We start from the raw sequence: 19,509 nt of genomic DNA on the forward strand, positions 1-19,509 counted from the left end.
TCTGTCTGCAGTTAAGTAAGTTAAAATATTCCTGTTATGTTGAAATATTAAACTGCAAACTTTGGTACTATCAGAAAAACTGAAAATCCATTCACACACACACACACAAACTAAAACTGTTATCTTTCCTAGTTCATATACAGTAACTGAAAAAATTCATTTGGAAAAGTGTCTTAAAAGAGGAAAAAAAAACTTTCTCACTTATATAATTCTCCACTGCAAAATGGAAATGCATTTAAAATATGATAAAGTAAATTAATTTTACCAAAATGTACCCTAGTAAAGAAGAGTTTGAAGGTTTGCAATGCCACATTAATGAAGTTTGGCTACAATGTTCCATTTTCAAAAGAAGAAATGTAATCTGGTTGTCAATTTCAACATTTCAGTACTCAAAAGAATCCCGTCTTTTAGAAATGGATCAAATGCACTTAAGGATGACTCTAGCATGTTCCACAATGAAATTCTAAATCAGAGACAGAATCTAGCTGAACAACCAGTTCCATTGGTAAAAGGAGCCTGTAGCTGAGGTAACATTCTGCACTGCCTCGAGCACTTAACTAAATGCAGGCTGAGAGCTTTTTATACTTATTTTAAACATAAAAGTAAACTGATAGAGAATGGCCTTGAAAAAGAGCTTAACCCATTTTAAGTAAGATTTTTTTTTCTAAAACAACTTCTCAATAAATCATCTAAGCAACAGGTCCAAAACACCCAGGAACCATCTTAGACAATTTTACCATCAAAATATTGCCAAAGAACTGAGCATACTTCTGCCCTTGAAGCCAAATCCATAGACTTTACAAAGATTCTTCTAGCAACCTAGCCACATTCTACATAAAAGAGGGAACATTTGAGGACTCAATGTCAGGCTCATTATCTTTATCTTTATCTTGTCTTTATCAAAAGTGGGAAAATGTATTCTGTTAAACTGCAGGTTTTAGAAAAAAACTGAATGCAGCATCCAACATTTTTAAAAAGCTACAACACATAGAAAATAAATTCCTCAAAATTTATAGACTTTAAAAAAAAAGTGGGGAAGACAATTTTTTTTTTCAGGGAAAAGGTGAAGCTGTGTGTTTAAATTAAGCCTAAATATAAGCCTAAATTAAGCCACTGCCGAATTTTACCATCAAAGTAAGGAAGAAGTGCTTGACAAACAGAATCACCACCCATTGCCATAGCCTGGGAAGAGCTGACTGAGGATGGTTTGCTGGAGCTGATTCACTTGCCTTGTGTAAGATTTACTCAGATCATACTGACAAGCTGGGCAGCTGTCCACCTCAGCTTGGAAGGATCGATCCAGATTATCCTGGCAAACATCACGCTGACACACAGGGGTAGTTGGCTGAAACACTACTTCTTGATAGCAAATACACAGGAATGTTTCTTCCACTTTATTCAGGAATTTCAGCACATCCTTCAGTTCACTTAATACTTCGTTCCACAGTTTTTCATTAGATTCATAATTCTTGATGAGAGTCTTCTTCTGGGAGGTGAGTTTGTATGGGTCCACGCTAGTCTTCTTGGACACTGTATTAGGAGAGTCCAGAAAAGTCTCCTACCCCCTGCTGTCTTCCTTTTGCTCTTCCCCTTTCCTTTCCTTGGAGATGTCAATTCCTCATCATCACTCTTATTATTTTCTTTTGCCTTCTCTTTATTAGCAACTGCTTCCAAATATCCTTCAGAATACTGCATTGTTAAGCCAAGATTCTTCATCCTGGCTTTCCCTTATCTTGTCCATGAGCCAGGTTCATCATCATCCCTCCTGAGGAGGTAATAACACACAAGGAAATTAGATTTCTCTTTTTCAGACCAAAACTTTACTACCTTGTATAGTCAAACATTGATTTCCTTCAGCTGGGGTATATTTGCTATGTTTCCCTCCCTTAATGTTTCTCACCACCCCAACTGGCTTCCCAGTTCACTGGTCCTTGGTTTCAGCTCCTCCTGTCATTGATAGGAGCATTGCAGTTCAAAGCCAGAGCTCTGTTCATGTTGGTGAGTTTTTTATCACAAGACTGCTCTGCAGCCCATTTGTTGCGGAAAAGATCTCTGCCCCCACTGCTCCTGTAAGTGAAAGAGCTGTCATGGTCTACATCATCTTCATAGCTCCCTGCCAGGACCAAAGAGTAGGCAGCATTGTTGCTTCTGTCATGTGTATCTGCCACATGGAGCCTATGGACACCAGACTCTCTCACCTGCACTCTAAACTTCCACATGGCAGTAACAGGAATCCCAGGGATTGGTCCATAATGACTAGAAGGCACAATAGTGCACTTTCTTGTGCAACCCACACATGCTATAGTCCCAGTCTCTTTGAGATGAAGATGTAGCAGATGCCATCTTTGCCTTCTTTTGTGCTTTTTTTACTTCTCCCCTGTCAAGACCACTTCACTGGCAACATTTTGACATTCAAGGCAATACCAGTCCTCACCATCTGGAGTCTGGCTCAGCAGAAGCTTGAGGTAGTAGATATGGAAGGCTGTGTCACACTCATCACACATCAACTTCTTGTCCTGGTCTTCCTTTCCTCTGCATACATAGCAGGCATAGTTTTGCAGGTCTTATTGAGGTTATCTTTACAGTGTTTGCAAATAAGGCCACTCTATATTTTCAAAGGGTTTTCAAAACCAACTGGGCTCACATTGCCAGGCTCCTCAATTTTGTAAACTTCATTCACAAAAGTTATTCTACAGTCATTTGGAGAATCCCCAGCATCCCCAACCAGTAAGTTTGCATAGATTTCTTTAACAATCCTAGTTTCCCATTTTCAAAGGTTCTCAGCATCATACCAGAAGTCCCTCTCCTTGGGCTCATCAGGATTATAGTTCACCATCACAATTTGTCCAACTTTCAACTGGTGCCATTGCAGTATTGACTGAGCCTGAGTTCTTACGTCTTTTGAACTCAACTTCATGACACCATTTTCTGGATGGTCTTCATATTTCACATGGTAGGTAACATCCTCTTTAGCCATCTCCACTGTCACCAGATTCACTGGTTACTGCTTTTTCTTTCCTTGTAACATTTACCAATATAGCTTCAAACCATGACCCTATGTTCATATCCTGGGCATCTATATATTCATTGATCTTATAGAAGCCAAATCCTGGATCAATCCAGTATGCTTCTGGGCCAGGTTGGCCATCAATATCCAGGGCTCCTTCTCTGTGGTTTGGAGTCTCTTCAGATTTACTCTGGCCTGAGAAATAGTCCAAATCTGTATTGGAGAGTTCAGAATCCTTTTTTATTACTAGGAACAGAAAGTACGGCTGGGCTTTGTTACATTAGCAGCTGAACAATGTTGTTCTGAACAACACTATAGTCAAAAAGGAGTCCCAAAAGAGTACCCATCTGCCATCTATTTGCCCCAATAAAAAACCCCTTGTCTCCCTGGTTCCACCCTGAACACTTCCTGGATCTTCAACCTAGCTTTTCCACCTTGGTAAGCTTAGAGAGGGAGTCTACCCAACAGGTCTCCTTGCCATCTATGGTACAGATCCACATGTTGGTGGCTCTGTGGGAAGGAAGGGAATAAAGGAGGAAGGGAAGGAAAGAAAAAAGAGTAAAGAAAGACAGAAGGAAAAGTAAGAGAAGGCAGAAGAGAAAGAAAATGGAATAAAGGAGGAAGGATGTAGAAGAGGGAAATGACAAGAAAGAAAGGGAGGCAGGAAAAGAAACAATAAAGGAAAAGGAGTAAAAGGAAAGAGTAAAGGAAGAAAGGAAGGAAGTAGGAAGAAGGAAGAAAATGAAAGAGGGAGAAAGAAAAATAAGAGAGGACAGAGGAAGTAATGGAAAGAGGAAAGGTGGTAAGGAAGGGAAATGAAGTGGAAGGAGTAAGAAAAGGTAAAAGGAAAGAAAGAAGTAAAGGAAAATAGGAGAAAGAAAAGAAGGAAGGAAAGGAAAGGGGGAAGAAGGAAGGAAAGGAGGGAGGACGGAAAAAAGAAGACAGAGAAGCTGAGAGCTCAATTTGCACTCTTGCCAAGCTTTGCTCCTCCTGGTAACACATGCTATTTAGCTGTGTGACAGCATATAAGCTGTGAGCCCGCAGCACCATAACAGCAGGTCCTGACTCAGAATGCTTTCATCCATTCCTTCCAGCGCAGAAATGAATTCAAAAGAAAGCACTTTTCCAAAATGTGCTAGGTTCCCATTATTTAAAAGTTTGTTGTTATATAAATATCATACACAATAAAAAATAAATGCAAGGCCCAGATATCCTACAATATGTCATATTAATAAAAACAATAAAGATGCAGGCATTTTTCTATCTAAAGAAAATTTAAAACCAATTTAATCCTAAGGTACATCTAGTACTCAAGATTTTACTTTAATAATAATTACATTAGCTATCTACAACATTTTTAATATAGAGGTATTTCAAATTAAATATGAGGAACTAACAGCTGATATTGCTTTATGGAAAGCTCTTAAATCACAATAAAAAGGTTATAAACATGAGACAGCAATAACTAAGCAGTCTTTTCCAATTAGCTTTAGATTTCTCTGTATTAGTCCAGAATAGTCTATATCACGTATTGGGCTGTCTTCCTTATTTGTTTTTTCCAAGTGTTCAAGATATTACCTTGCGACCTTGGATATGTCACTGCCCTTTTCTAACATTCAGTTGTCCTCGTTGTAAAGTTCAGAGGTTGAAACACGTAGTTTTATAACCAGACAACCATGGTTCAATTCCAAGCTCTTCCATTTAATTCATTTGGCAAATGACTTAGGCAAGTCATTTAGTCTCTCTGTGCCTCAGTTTCCTCATTTGTAAAAGGAGAGGGTTAGTCTAAATCATCTGCAAAACCCCTTCTAACTCTATAACTATGATTACTCCCATATCTATACCCAGTGAATTTTTAACACAGTATGTTGTCCTTTTGGAAAAACTCCCTTCCCCTTCTCTTTTTCCTGTACATCCCTGAGGTCCAACTTATTTTACATCCCCCATGAAGCCTTCTCTGACCAGTTTAACTCTGTTTTGTCTTCTCTAAAATCCTATAGCAAGTGTTCACATAGTGGTCAGAAGAAGCGATACAAGGACACTCTCAGTGTCTCTCTTAAGAACTTTGAAATTGATTGTGTGACAGGGGAGACACTGGCACAGGACCACTCAGCATGGCATGGCCCCATCAGAGACGGTGTTGTGCTTTATGAGCAAAGCAGAATTGAAGCAGCTCAAAGGAAACATGACATGCCCACATTTAGAGAATCCCCCCCCCCCCAAATTTTCACATGGACCATTTGTGCCTGACCTGTGGTAGAGCATTCCAAGCTCCTATTGGGCTGATCAGCCACAGTCAGACAGACACACTGTAACTTGACTCCAACGTAATGATGTCATTTTGGTCCTCTTGGAGAATGAAGGACAACAACCAACCAATCCTAGCACATATAGTTCATAGCATATAATTTAGTACTTAATTATCCTCTGTTAAGTACTATGAACATGGCTTAGTGAATCAGCAGCAGCAGCAGTGTATTACAAAGGTGTAAAACAGTGTCTTTTTTATGTCTAATAAGAAAGGTCATTGCCAACAAAGTCTGTCAGGGAAGGCTTCATGGAGGAGGTGACATTTGAACTATGCCTTAAAGAATAGGTAGGAGCTCACCAGTATAAGAGGAGGAAGAAGATATTCAGCATGTAAAAACTATCTTTTACAAAGGCCCTTTGACTGGAAAGGTCAGGACATTTTGGGAAGTCATTACAACATTATTAGGTAATATGGAAGGGCAGGAAGAGGTTTTGAATGCCATTAGTCTCCTTTCATGTGGCAAAGCACCTAGTGCTGATTCTATTCCAGCTGAGATTCGCAAGGTAGGAGGTCCATTGTTCATTCAAAATCTGACTGAAATTTTCCAGGTTATATGGCGAGAGGAGGTTATCCCCCAGGAGTTCATTGTCCATCTCTATAAAAGTAAAGGAAATAAATTTTCCTGTGACAATCACAGAGGGAGGGTCTCTCTCTTAATAATTGCTGGCAAGATTCTTGCCAGAGTTCTCCTTAATAGTCTGATCCCTGGAAGATAGTCATCTACCTGAGAGCCAGTGTAGCTTCAGAAAGGGCTGAGGAACAGTTGATATGGTGTTCACAGCCCAACTTCAGGAGAAATGCCAGGAGCAGAACAGAAGTCTGTACACAATTTGTAGATCTGACCAAGGCCTTTGATACCATCAGTTATGAAGGCTTATGGAAAAGTATGTCAAAATTTGGTTGCCTGGAGAAGTTCATCATGTATCATCATTGGAATAATGGAGGAATGATGAAGGATCCATTTCATACATCATTCCATGAATGTCAATTTCATGATGACATGTTTGCCTGGGTTCTGGATAATGAACAATGCTCTTTTGCTTTCCCATTCACCAATGAAGTGAAACAAGGCTGTGTGCTTACTCCCATGCTTTTTAGCATGATGTTTTCTGCCATATTATCAAATGCTTTCAATGAGGAAGAACATGGCATCGAGGTTACCACACTGATGGTAAATTCTTCAGCTTGAAATGGATATAAGCCAAGACCAAAGTAGAGGGATTATTGGTGCATGTTTTTCTGTTTGTAGATGATTGTGCACTCAATGCAGCCTCTGAAGCTGCGATGCAACAAAGTATGGATCAATTCTCTACTGCCTGTGCTAATTTTGGCCTAACAATTAACACCAAGAAAACAGGTGCTCCATCAGCCACCACCACCATCCATATGTGGAACCATTGGTTATAGCAAGTGGAGAAGTTTTGAATGCTGTGGATAAGTTCACTTACCTTGGTAATGTACTTTCCAGAGATGTGCACATTGATAATGAGGTTGATGCACACATTGCCAAAGCTAGCTCAGTGTTTGGGAGGCTCCGAAGGAAAATATGGGAGAGAAGAGGTATTAGACTAACTACCAAACTGAAGGTTTACAGAGTTGTTGTGCTGACGTCATTTCTGTATGCCTGTGAAACCTGGACAATATACCAGTGCCATGCCAGGAAACTGAATTGCTTCCATTTGAATTGTCTTAGGAAATTGTCTTAGGATTTTGAAGATCACCTGGCAGGATAAGATACCAGATACTGAAGTCCTTTCTCAAACTAAACTGCCAAGCATTCAAACTCTGCTTCAAGAGCACAACTCTGATGGCCTTGCCACATTGTTCTAATGCAAAATGTATGCTTGCCATAAAGACTATTTTATGGAGAACTCACACAGGGCAAGTGTTCACATGGTGGTCGGAAGGAACAATACAAGGACACTCTCAAGGTCTCTCTTAAGAACTTTGGAATTGATCGTGTGATGTGGGAGACACTGGCACAGGACTGCTCAGCAAGGCATGCCCACATCAGAGAAGGTACTGTCCTCTATGAGCGAAGCAGAATTGAAACAGCTCAAAGGAAACACAGGATGCACATATTTAGAGAATCCACCCCAAATGTTCACATCAACTATTTGTGCCCACCCTGTGGTAGAGCATGACAAGCTCGTATTGGTCTGATCAGCCATGGTCAGACACATTGAAACTTGACTCTAGCATGGCGATGTCATGTTGGTCCTCTCTGAGAACAAAGGACAGCAGCCAACCAACCGACAACATTATTATGTCCTATGGAAGAGCCTTTAAAGCCCAGCCATTTCAACCTCTTCATTTTATATAATTAGAATTTGGTATCAAGAGAGGAAAAAGGAACTTGGAGCAAACCACTACTGGGCAGCAGAAGAAAGGCTAGAACTAAGATCTCCAAGCTCTTATCTTTTTTTTTTCCCATTAGACCATAGGGGTATGTCTTGAATGGTGCCATACTAGGCACTGTGCAAGATAGAAAGTTTAATAATATGTGGTTCATGTCATGAAAGAAGTTACAGTCCAGAAATACATGTTTCATGAGTTGACGTTATATGAACCATTCTAATTTCTCCTAAATCATTCCAATTATATTATTTATGAAGTTAGGCCAAGCATACACTGACTTGTGAATCACAAGCTCTGTAGCATTGAGCAAATCACTAAACCTCTCCAAGCTTCAGTTCTTCAACTATATAATGATAATCACAATACAGTCAGTTCTGCTATAATGCATATTTCAAAAATGCAGATTTGTTCTAACACACTTGAACTTTAGCCATTATTGTAGCATGTATGTATTTCTTAACCATTTGACACATATAAAACCATGCTACTATTTTAAAATTTGGTTTCTATCTTTTCTTATAATGTGTCACTGTCAACATTTTTGAGTATTGTTCTCCTAACCTCACTTTGTCCATAAGCCCTGTGGTTTTTATTGTGTAATTTTGAATTCAGAGTGCTTATTGGGAATAATATAAGTTGTATTAGAATTGCCAATATACTACCGACTTCACTGTCACAGTTGTGAATATGATATGTAGGTTTGTCCAACCTTTCAGTGTGTTTCTACATACTAAATATCACGTTCTTCCCCATGCCTCAAGAGCCACTTCCTTACTTGTCTCTGTTTTATTAAAACTCAATCTCAGGAAGATCTGACAAATTAACTGACAGTGATGTATTAGTGGGGCAAAGGTCCAACCTGATGGTAACAGGCTGCATGCTTTTGGAGGACAGGGACCCTGGCTCTTATAACATTTTTATAATCCAAAAGCACCTAGTGAATAATGTGAATCCACATCTATACAGACCTTTTGGCTTCCCTCTCCTCCCACAACAACCCTGTGAAGCAAGCATCACAAATATCACTAAACCCATTTTACAGATGAGGAAAGTGAAGATCAGAAAGTTTAAATAACTTGCCCATGGTCACACAACTAGTAAGAGGCAAAGGTGAAATTTGAAATTGTCCTTGGACTCCAAGTCCATTGCTGTCAGTTGGTCAGTTAGTAAACACCTGTTTAAGTGCGTGCCAGGCACATTGCTAATTACTGTGGATTCAAAGAAAGGTAAAAGACAATTCCTGCTCTGAAGGAGCTCAGAGTCTAGCAGAGATGAGCATGTAAATAAGTGTGTAAGAATAAGCTATAAACAGGACATATTGGAGATAAACAATGAAAGGCATATACAAGAGTAAAGACTGATTGGGAAAGGTTTCCTGGAGAAGCTCTTTCCACTATAGCACACTATCTGCCTAAGACCATAGATCATAAGATTTTGATGTGTTTACAGAGTAGTGAGATCAAGAATTCTTGACCTTTTTTGGGTCATGTACTTCTTTAGAAATCTGGTGAAGCTTTTTTCTAATAATAATATGTTTAAATGCATAAAAATAATATAAAATCGATCAATTATTCAATATTTATTAGGCACATCAGGTACTGTGCTGCTAAGTGTTGGTAATAATAATAAAAAAAAAAGGCAAACATTATTCCCTGCCCTCAAGCAGCTTACAGTCTAATGGGGGAAACAACATGTATTTGTTTAAACAAATATATACAAACAAGCTACACACAGGATGTATAGGAAATAATTAACAGAAGGAAGGCACTAGTACTAAGAGGGGTTGTGAAAAGCTTCCTGTAAAAAAATGGAGTTTTAATTGGGATCTAACAGAATCTAGAGGAGTCAGTAGGGAGAGAAGAGAGAAAGCATTCCAAGCAAAGGGTACAGCCAGAAAAAAATGCCCACAGTGGAGATGGAGAGTGTATTGTTTATGGAACAGCCAGTGTCGTTGGATCAAAAAGTACATGGTGGGAAGCAAGGTGTAACAAGATGGAAAAAGTAGGAGGAAGGAATTTGAATTCTAAACAGTGATTCCATAAAATTACAAAGGAAACCAAATATATTGAAATAGTTATCAAAACATGTTTTTTTTTTAAACCAAGTTTATCAGTCTTAGATTCAGAACTTTCATCTAGTCCAACCCCATCAAATGGTCCTCAAAAACATTTTTTGAGGATAATGAACAGAAGGCTAACTATGCCCAACACATAGTAGGTGCTTCATAAATGCTTGTTGAAAGAATTAATGCATGCATGAATTTTCATTTAGCATTGCTGACTCTTACCTTTACTATTTTTCTGCTTTGTAAAAACAAAAAAATCATTCTAATTAAGTGTTCAAAAAGAGAACAAATCATCATAAATCAATTTCACTAATATTTTATAGGGATATGATTTTCTCTAAAGAATTCTCTATTTCTTTATATTATAAATTAGACATAAATAAATTATAATAATAAATAGATTAGTACACATCAGGGTATATATTTATGTATATGCATGTTTATATATAAACATATATATATACATACATAATTTTCATCAATCATGTAGATATGTATCTTGAAGAGAAATTTCAAAGCCAATAAAGTAAAACCTCTACATTTAATGAAAGTAAGTTGAAGGAATAAAAAAAACTATCCAGAATAACTTAGTCTATGTAGATGTGGATAATTCCTATTTATAAAAACAAAAACAAAACTTCTCGTTACCTGAATTCTTGGAATAATCATTTCATCACTTGAAGTACTTTTGAATTAAAAAAAAACAGCTCGAATGAACTTTGCCCATCAATTACTGCAACATCAAAGTTTTTGCAAGCTTAAGACAAAAATAATAACATGATTAAACTAGGTTTTGATAAAATTGCAATTTGATTAGATTTTTATTCTCTTGTAATTTTGAAGTACCGTAACTATCACTGGTGTAGTAAAGAGAATTCAAGGCTCATAACTTGGAGTTAAGAGAATTGAGTTGTAATCTTTGTTCTGAAACCAAACTGTGTGATCATTTCTGTGTCTCTTAAAATCACATTTGCTCATCTATACTAAAGGAATAAAATACTTGCATTACTTTCCTCACAGGGATGTGATAAAAAGAATTTTTAAAACTTTAAAGAAAAATATAAATGTGTGTTATTGCCATTGTTGTTATTGTTAATGATTATGTTTCAATACTTTATTGGGTCAATGTGGGTATTCCCTCCCACCATGCTGATGGCAACTTCTATTAATGCCTTTTTAACTTGAGTGGTTCTATTTGAAGACCCTCCCCTCTAAAGGGTATCCATGGAATATAATAGACACCTTGCTCTAGATCTTTTTTCATTACTGTCATACAATTGCAGCTTTCAGGATGATCATTTATTATATCCCTTGCTTTCACTCAATGGTTAGCCCACCTATTTTTCAATCCACACATCTTCTTTGTATGTATGATGTAGCCTACCTGTGGCAATTATATGATCATAGTCACTTTTGGGGGGTTAGACATATTTTTTTCTTCAGAAGTTATAGTAATTCACAATTCATAAACACAAAATATCACTGGAAGAATGTTGGTGTCAAATAGGTGGAAGCAATTTGAGACAACTGAAAGACTTGGGGGAATTCTCACATGGAATCTAGCCCTCTGTCTTCTTCAAGCTTGATATTGGGACTAGATCCTTACACATTTGTAGTGTGCATTAGAGATAAACATATTAAAGGACCAACCCAATGATCTGTCTACCCAACTGCATATATTGTAGTCTAGAGATAAGGCATTCTTAATCCAGATGATTTTTCATTTTTGGTAGCAGAGAGAAAATCTCCCTCCCTTCACTTCCCCTTTCCTTTTCAGATCTGTGGAAGTACAGAAGTTACTCACTGGTCACATCTCACCCTGAGCTTTACTAAAACATTTCCATTTCCTGGGTGTGTTCATCCCTTCTTAGCAACCTCATGACACTTGCTCCTATATTAATGCCACATTTCCTTTGGGAGTCTATTCAATTTCTTGCTTGTTCAATGGCTGTTTCTGAGATTGTGTTGTTTTGATTATCTATTTCTCATTCTGATAATCATAGACATTTTATGTTTTTGTAAACATTCATCCATTTGATTTAATTTTTAGATTTTTGTATATAATTGGGTAAAACTATTTCTAACAATTTTTTCTTCATCTGTTGTGAATTTTCACTTTTAATTTTGGTAATTCAAATTTTTTTCTTTTTAAAAATCAAATCAGCTTGTGGCTTGTCTATTTTATTAGTCTTTTAAAACAACTCCTCATTTTATCACCTTGATTTTCCATTGTTATTTTCAGATATGTTTCTGTCTCCTTGATTTTTCAGAATTTCTATTTTTGTGTGTCTTCAGGCTTTCATAACCTCTTGCAGAAACTACTGAAGCAACCTTCTAATTGATTTCTTTATTTCCAGTCTCTTTTTTCTCCAAGTTGTCCTTCAGTGAAATTAATATTCCCAAAACAAGGCCTGATCAAGCCACTCCCTTGCTTATTAATTTTCAGTGACTCTTCTATCTAGAATAAAATTCAAACTTCTTAGCTTTGCATTCAAAGTCCTCTACAAATAGGTTGCCAACTGTATTTCCAGACTTTCTTGCATTACTCTCCTTCATGTATAATGTGGTCCAGTCAGACTGGCTTGCTAACTCTCTCTTGAACTCCATATCTATTCCTGCCACACTTTTGCCACTTAAAATTCCTAGGTGTTGATACTTATGCAAAACCTTTCCTGATTGTCTCACAGCTCCTTTCTTTTCTATTCTGTTGTGTTCTGTTCTCTGTCCACACATGGTATCATACCCTTATCTGTGGGTACTCTGCCCAAAGGAATATAAATTTAGATCTCTGAAACTTTTTTTTTCTTAAGGACCATGCCATAAACCCAAATCACCCCAGCTCTTATTGATTGGCCAACAATAGGTCCCAGGCCAAGCCCAATTTGTTCATTATTTGGGCCCTGATTGGCTCAGAGAGAATTTAAATAGCAATTATTTCTGTTTTGGCCAGAAACCTACCTAGCCTTAATCACTGAATGGGCCTGCCTCAGTCAAACTGAGATCTGTTAAAGACCTTAGCTTAAAAAGGCCAAGGTCTCCCACTGCATCCAGGGCCATCTCTAGTCATCCAGATCTATATCTCAACACTGGACCCAGATGGCTCTGGAGAAGAAGGTGAGGCTGGTGACTTTGCCCAGCCCTCCCTCACTTAAATCCAATTCACTTGCATGTCATGGCATCACCTCCCTGATGTCATGGTCCTCTTTGAGAAAAAAGGACAAAGAAAGTCTGTCCTTTGAGTTTCAGCTTCCTGCTATGTGTAATTAAGATACAAAGAAAATTAAAAACATGGCCCATGCTTTCAAGCAGCGCACCTTCCAATGGGAAGGACTACATGCAAGAAACTACTTACAAAGGAGGTATGTAATGTAATGAGGTAATCTCAGAGGAAAAGCGTTAAGGAAGGGCGTGTGGAGTAGAAACATGAAAGAATCTCTAGAAGATGGGATTTGTGCTCGGTCTTGAAGGAATTCAAGAAAGCCAGGAGACAGTAGTGAATGAAAGCATTCCCCTTGAAAAGTTATGTATTCAGGAAATGGGAGTGTCCCTGCAGAGGACATTATGAAGGCACTGTAATCTGTGTGTGGAGGAGAGTAAAATTTTAGAAGACTGAAAAGGGAGGAAGGGGCAAGTTTATGGAAGGCTTTAAATGCCAAATAGGAGATTTTATATTTGATCTTGGAGGGCATGGGAAGTTTATTAAGGTTTTTTTTTTGGATGTTGATATTACTGTACTATCAAACAACAATCTCTCTGTTGAATCTGTTAGTGAAATTCATATTATCTTAATATAGACACGTGAGACATATAGTTTGAGAAGACTCATTAAGGTTGCATTTTACACTATTGAATTGAATAATTTTTTTTAGTCAATAAGCAGTAAGTAGAATGGGATCTTGTATTATTTTCATCATTTAATCAATTGGGAGACTGCAATGATGTGCTGTTATTTTTAAATAGTTTAATGCTTTCTTTTCTCTTATGTTTTCATTAATTTGAAATTTGATGTAATTGTAAATGGATCATTATTACAGTGTCTGAGAGCCTTTTTCTGAGGGGGAATAATGTTGTCTGTGATTTTTCACCCTAGGATTTGGTAATTTGTTTGCTATCTTGAGAATCAATTACTTAATAATTTCAAGATTTTTCATACCTTCAGCTTAGAGTTCCTCTATGTACACTTGATCTGGTTTACCTACTGACTGATTCCTGTCATTTTCTTCTTTAGGTAGGTTTCAATTTTTTCATTTTCCGTATTGGTTATTGAAATGTTAGAGTTCAAATGCAATTATTCAACTGATGAAGTTAATAGCTTGTTATAGAAAGACTGTTTCATTTTGTGTATATATATTTGGCTTTTCTTTCACTTTCAACTTTAAATGTTTTGGTGACAGTCTGATGTAATTTGGCCACCACAAGCTTTCTGCAAGTTCATTGCTTCATCCAATGCTTCTAACTATCTTATGGGCCAATACTGCTCCTAATTCTCTACTACCCTCTTACACAGGATTTTGCAAATGAGTTTAGATTCTAAATTAGAGTTGCCATTCTGCTGATCTGTTTCTCTATATGCCAAGACAATCAAGGTTCTACCATCTAGAATGAAACCAACTCTTACATGTCTTTGCAAGGAGACTGTGGGATCCCTTCCTTCTAAATATAAAGACTGAAAGTCTTTCATAGTTTAGTAAATGGTTTCAAAAGTTGATGCCAAAGCAATTAGTAACCTAGTAGTTAATCTTCTAGGGATCTCTGCACAACACTAATAAATGCTTGTTAGATTCTATTGGATAGGGATAGATTAGCTAGGCTCCTCTTTAGGTACCTATTTAGGCACCAAACCTCCTCCAAATTCTTTCACTTAAGAGCTCCTTGATATAAGAATATTCCAATAAAGATATTCCACTGGTATAGCCTCTAAGAGCCCAGAGCCATCTCTTAGCCATGACGAGACATAGAGATGGAATAGTAGTAGTAGCAGTAGTAAGAATAACTCACACTTAATAGCACTTTACGTGCATTACCTCTCAAGCATTTATCATGCATTATTTCAAAGTTATGAAGAATTAATATACATTATCTCTTATGCACTTACCATGTATTATTTGGTAGTAAAATTATTTGTGTATGTCTGTATCCCCACTAGACTAAAAACCTTCTATGGCTCCCCATTGTCTACAGGATAAAGTCCAAATCCCTTAGCTTTCAATTTAAGGCCTTCCAAAATCTGGCCCCAATCCACTTTAACAAGGGCCATGACTTTCCTAAACTCTACACCTTCCTTAGCCTTCATCATAATGCTTTGTGTACAGTCGGCACCTAATTAATATTTATTGAATCATTTCATTTGATTACCATGATAGCTTTGTGAGTTAGGACAAGGGTTATTATCCCCATTTTAAAATGAGTAAACCAAGGTTCACAGACGTTAAGAGACTTGACAAAGTCAAATAAGCAATGGGAGAAGATCCCAAATAAACTTCAGACCTTCTAATTCCAACTCTACTCCTTTTTCAGTATTATGTAATGTTTTGATTTGTTTTTTAAGGCAACAGAAAATAAGAAGGAAAGCATTTGATTATGAGATTGGTGTGGGGAAGCAATATATCAAACTATTTCCAATACAGGAGGGAAGGAAACAAGCAACTTTTAAGCACCTACTATCTGCTAGGAACTGTACCAAGCACTCTGCATGTATTAATCTCAATTGATTCTCATAACAACCCTCAGAGGTAGGTGCTGTTATGATCCCCTTTTTAAGGAAACTGAGGCAGACAAAGGTTAAATGACTTTGAGTGTTTGAAGCCAAATTTGAACTCAAGTCTTTTTGACTATAGGCCCAGTGCACTGTCCACTGTACCACCAAGCTGTCTCTATTTAGATCACTATCCAAAATGTATAAAGAACTCACATAAAAATATGACCAAGAGCAGTTTCTTGACTACGTGATTAAAGCACATAAATAAACAGTTCTCAAAAGAAGAATTGCAAACTATTAATCATGCAAAATAATACTTTAAATCCGAAAAATGCTAATCCAAATGACTATGTGATTTTACATCATGCCTATCAGATTGGCAAGGAAGTCCAAAGATGGAAACAGTCATTGTTGGAAAGCTTGGGAGAGGACTGTTGTACACATCCTTTGTTAAGGGAACTATAAATTGGTTTAGACATTCTGTAAAGCAATTGGAATTAGGCCAAGAAAGTGACTAAAATGTCCATATCTTTTAGCCCAAAAATCTTATTCCTAGATATATATACCATGGAGGATAGAGAAAGAAATAAAGGACACATATACACCAGTGTCTACAGCAGCAGTTTTTTGAAAGCAAAGATAAGGAAACAAAGAAGATTAGATGTGTATCAGTCAGGGCATAGAAAACAAATTATGGTATGTGAATGTAACGAAATATTCTTCAAATAGGAATATGGTACAGTAAAATGAGTATTGGTTTTGAAGTCTAAGAATCTGGATTCAAATCCTGACTTTGGCAAGCAATACTACCTGTAAAACCTCGGGAAACCTTTTCTGGAACTCATTTTTTTCATTTTTAAAAAATTACAGGAGTGGTTTCTGGGAAGATGATGGAGTAGGTCAGAAAACTTTGAGCTCTTCAAACTTCCTTCACAAAAAAAGACAGAACATGGCCTCAGAGCAGCAGAAATAAACACAGGGTGAAGCAGTTGTCTAAAACAATTTGAGAAGATCCCAGGAAAAATAGGAAGGGGGAAAATACACAGCAAGTAATTGTAGCTTAGAATGTGAGTGGGATGAATTTACTCATAAAATGGAAACAGATAGCATATTAAAAATTTGAATTCAACAATATGTTGCTATTAGGAAACATTATAAAAATGAGAGAGACACACAAAGATAAAATAAACACAGGAGGAGAATCGATTATGTAAAAAGCAGGGATAATAATCATGATCAGACAAAGTTAAAGTTAAAATAGAATTCATCAAAAGTGAAAATAGAGAAACTATACTATATATCACCATATCAGCAATATTATTCAGTATAGCCTTAGATCATTTAAAATACCTAGACAGTATAAAATACACGAGCATTTATCTGCCAAAATAGACACAGGAACTACATGAACAGAAACACAAAACACTTTTTATACAAATAAACTAAGATAAATAATTAAAGTAATATTTACTGTTTATGGGTAGGTAAAGCAAATATAATTTTTAAAATGACAATTTTACCTGATTGAAATATTGATTCAATGTTATTCCAGTTAAATTACCAAAAATTATTTTACTTAGTCAGAAAAAAAAATAAAAAAGTTCATTTGGAAGAATGAAAGGTCAGGAACTTCAAAGAAACCAGGAAAAAAGATGTAAAGGAAGCAGATTCAGCAGTATCAGACCTTAAATTATATTTTAAGGGAGAGCGTTGTTGAAGTATAAAAAGGATAATTGTTATTATTTTAAATTTAAATGTTCTTGTATAAATAAAACCTTTGTAGTCAAGAATAAAAAGCATGCAGAAAATTGTGGTAAATCTTTCATAGACAATCTTTCAGATAAGATGTGATTGGGTTGGGATACTGATGTGGTACAGAAAATGATGAGCTGGTTGATTTAGAAAAACATGGAAAGACTTGGACGTATGAAGGAAGATGCTATTCACTCTAGAGAAACAGATGACAGGTGTAAATAATCACAATATGGTCTTACATATATGTGTGTGAGTGTATATGCGTGTATATATGTGTATGTTTATAGATATCTATGTATGTATATATGTGTGTGTGTGTATGGGTATGTATGTATGTATGCATGTATATATCCAAACTTAATCACAGCCTTCTTTAGGGTGAGTGGGGGAGGGTAAAAAATAAAGTAAAAAGTGTGCAGCAGAGAACAAAAGAAAACCAACAAGGAAGCAAAGAAAAGCTGGGCAGCTTTTGAAAACAATATGTACTATTTATTATATAAGTTTTCTTGAAATGGAAGTGTATTATTTTAAATTGAATCCTCTCCTATGGTCTGCTGTGTACATGGCAATGTGTTTTTTTTTTCTTTTCTCATTTTGTTTTTAAGTTCAAGTTGAAAATTTAAAAAATATATATTAAAAAAACAATTGGTTGGATTAGATAGATTCTAAGTGTCCTTTGAGATCTAGATCTATGATCTGGGACTCTGGTCCAAACTGGTGCTCATTCCATTATCCCAGACTCTTTCCCATTTCTGAGACTATTTTCTTTCCTTGGTTTTGTCTTTTAAAAAGGTTTTTTTTTTAACTGCTACCTCTGGCAGCTGACAAAGCACCTGTTTTTATAAAGCTCTGCTGAATATGATGAGTTGACTTCAGAGACCATTAACTATTTGATTCCAGTCCCACATCCTGCTTTTTAGACTTCCTCAACAACCTCCCTGGACATCACCTTGGGCCCCAGGACTATTCTTCTTAATTCTTGTCCTGCTTTATGGGCAGGAATAACATATTTAGTTTAATTGTGAGATTTTTTTCCTCCATAATGCTTGATGCCTCATATCCTGTGTTGGCAACATGAAGCCTTGGTAATGTTATAAGTTCCTATGGGTTCAATTTACAACTTTAAGTGGATCACTCCTAAATCTAAATCATAACAGTAGTAGTAGTAGTAATAGTAGTAGTAGTAGTAGTAGTAGTAGTGGTAGTGGGAGGAGTAGGAGGAAGAAGAGGAGGAGTACCACCATCACATAGAATTCTGTAGGGTTATGGGATCCAAAATTGTCCAATCTGCAAGATAAACCCCTGAGGCAGAGCTCCAAGCCGATAGCACTTTATTAAAGGGGCCATGGCCCCCTGAAATGAAGTGGACCTCAAAACTTCCTTATGATCTGAGATGCCTTCTTTCCCCTAGGCCTTACTTATATAGGTTCAATACCCAAACATACAAAAGAGGAGTGGTAAATTACAAAATCTTATTGGTTGGTAGAACTTGATTTGGACTCTTCAGGAGAGTCAGAAATGATGAATCAACATGGGTAGCCACAAGATGGGCAAGGCAAGGGTCATCTCATCTGACCAAATGGTCATAAGAGAAGCAAGGCAACAGTCATCTCTGGTGACTAAGTGGTTATAAGATAGTCACCTGCTCATGTTGGACAGGAGAAGGTGGTTCACAGGCATAAAAACAAATTGGGGGACTTTCCATATTATGTCAAAGTTTCCTATCCATGCTAGGCTTAGGCAGGGAATTTGAGCAAAACAGGATGGAGGTATCTTTGTCAGCATTCTTGTGGTTGTGCAAATGAGCTTCATAACTGATAAACAAGTGGTGAACATTGGGTTAAAGTTTGAGGTCTACTATGAAGTTCTGCTAAAAGAACCTATCTTATTTAATTATCCCTATATGATTTAGGTAAAATATATACTAATACATGTTTATTCTTATACTATTGTTAGATAAGTGACTAAATGCATATTACTAGATGAGTATACCATTAATAATTGTTAATAATCATTACCTCTTATGGAATCACATTGAACTGATTAATGCTGATTGGAATTGAGTAGGGGTCCAAATGAATTATTTTTCATAGAGCTTTACATTTTCCAAAGCACTTTACAAATATCTCGTTTGATCCTCACAACAACCTAGAAAGTTCTCCATTTTATGGATGAGAACTGGCACTCAGAGAAGTTAAGTGATTTGTCCAGGGTCATTTAACTAGTAATTGTCTCAAATTTAACTAGTAATTGCCTCAAGCAGTATTTGAACTTTACTTCCAGTACTATATCCATTTTGCCACCTACACATCCAC

General features: G+C 36.8%; 1 pseudogene; it reads right to left on the bottom strand.

Annotated features, from left to right (window-relative positions):
* Window positions 1-1,162: 1,162 nt before the first annotated feature.
* LOC114027108 lies at window positions 1,163-3,507 on the bottom strand (annotated as a pseudogene).
* Window positions 3,508-19,509: the final 16,002 nt, after the last annotated feature.

Source organism: Vombatus ursinus, unplaced genomic scaffold (genome assembly GCF_900497805.2).
Source record: "Vombatus ursinus unplaced genomic scaffold, bare-nosed wombat genome assembly UNPS02014852.1, whole genome shotgun sequence".
In the NCBI taxonomy this organism is placed as follows: Eukaryota; Metazoa; Chordata; class Mammalia; order Diprotodontia; family Vombatidae; genus Vombatus; species Vombatus ursinus.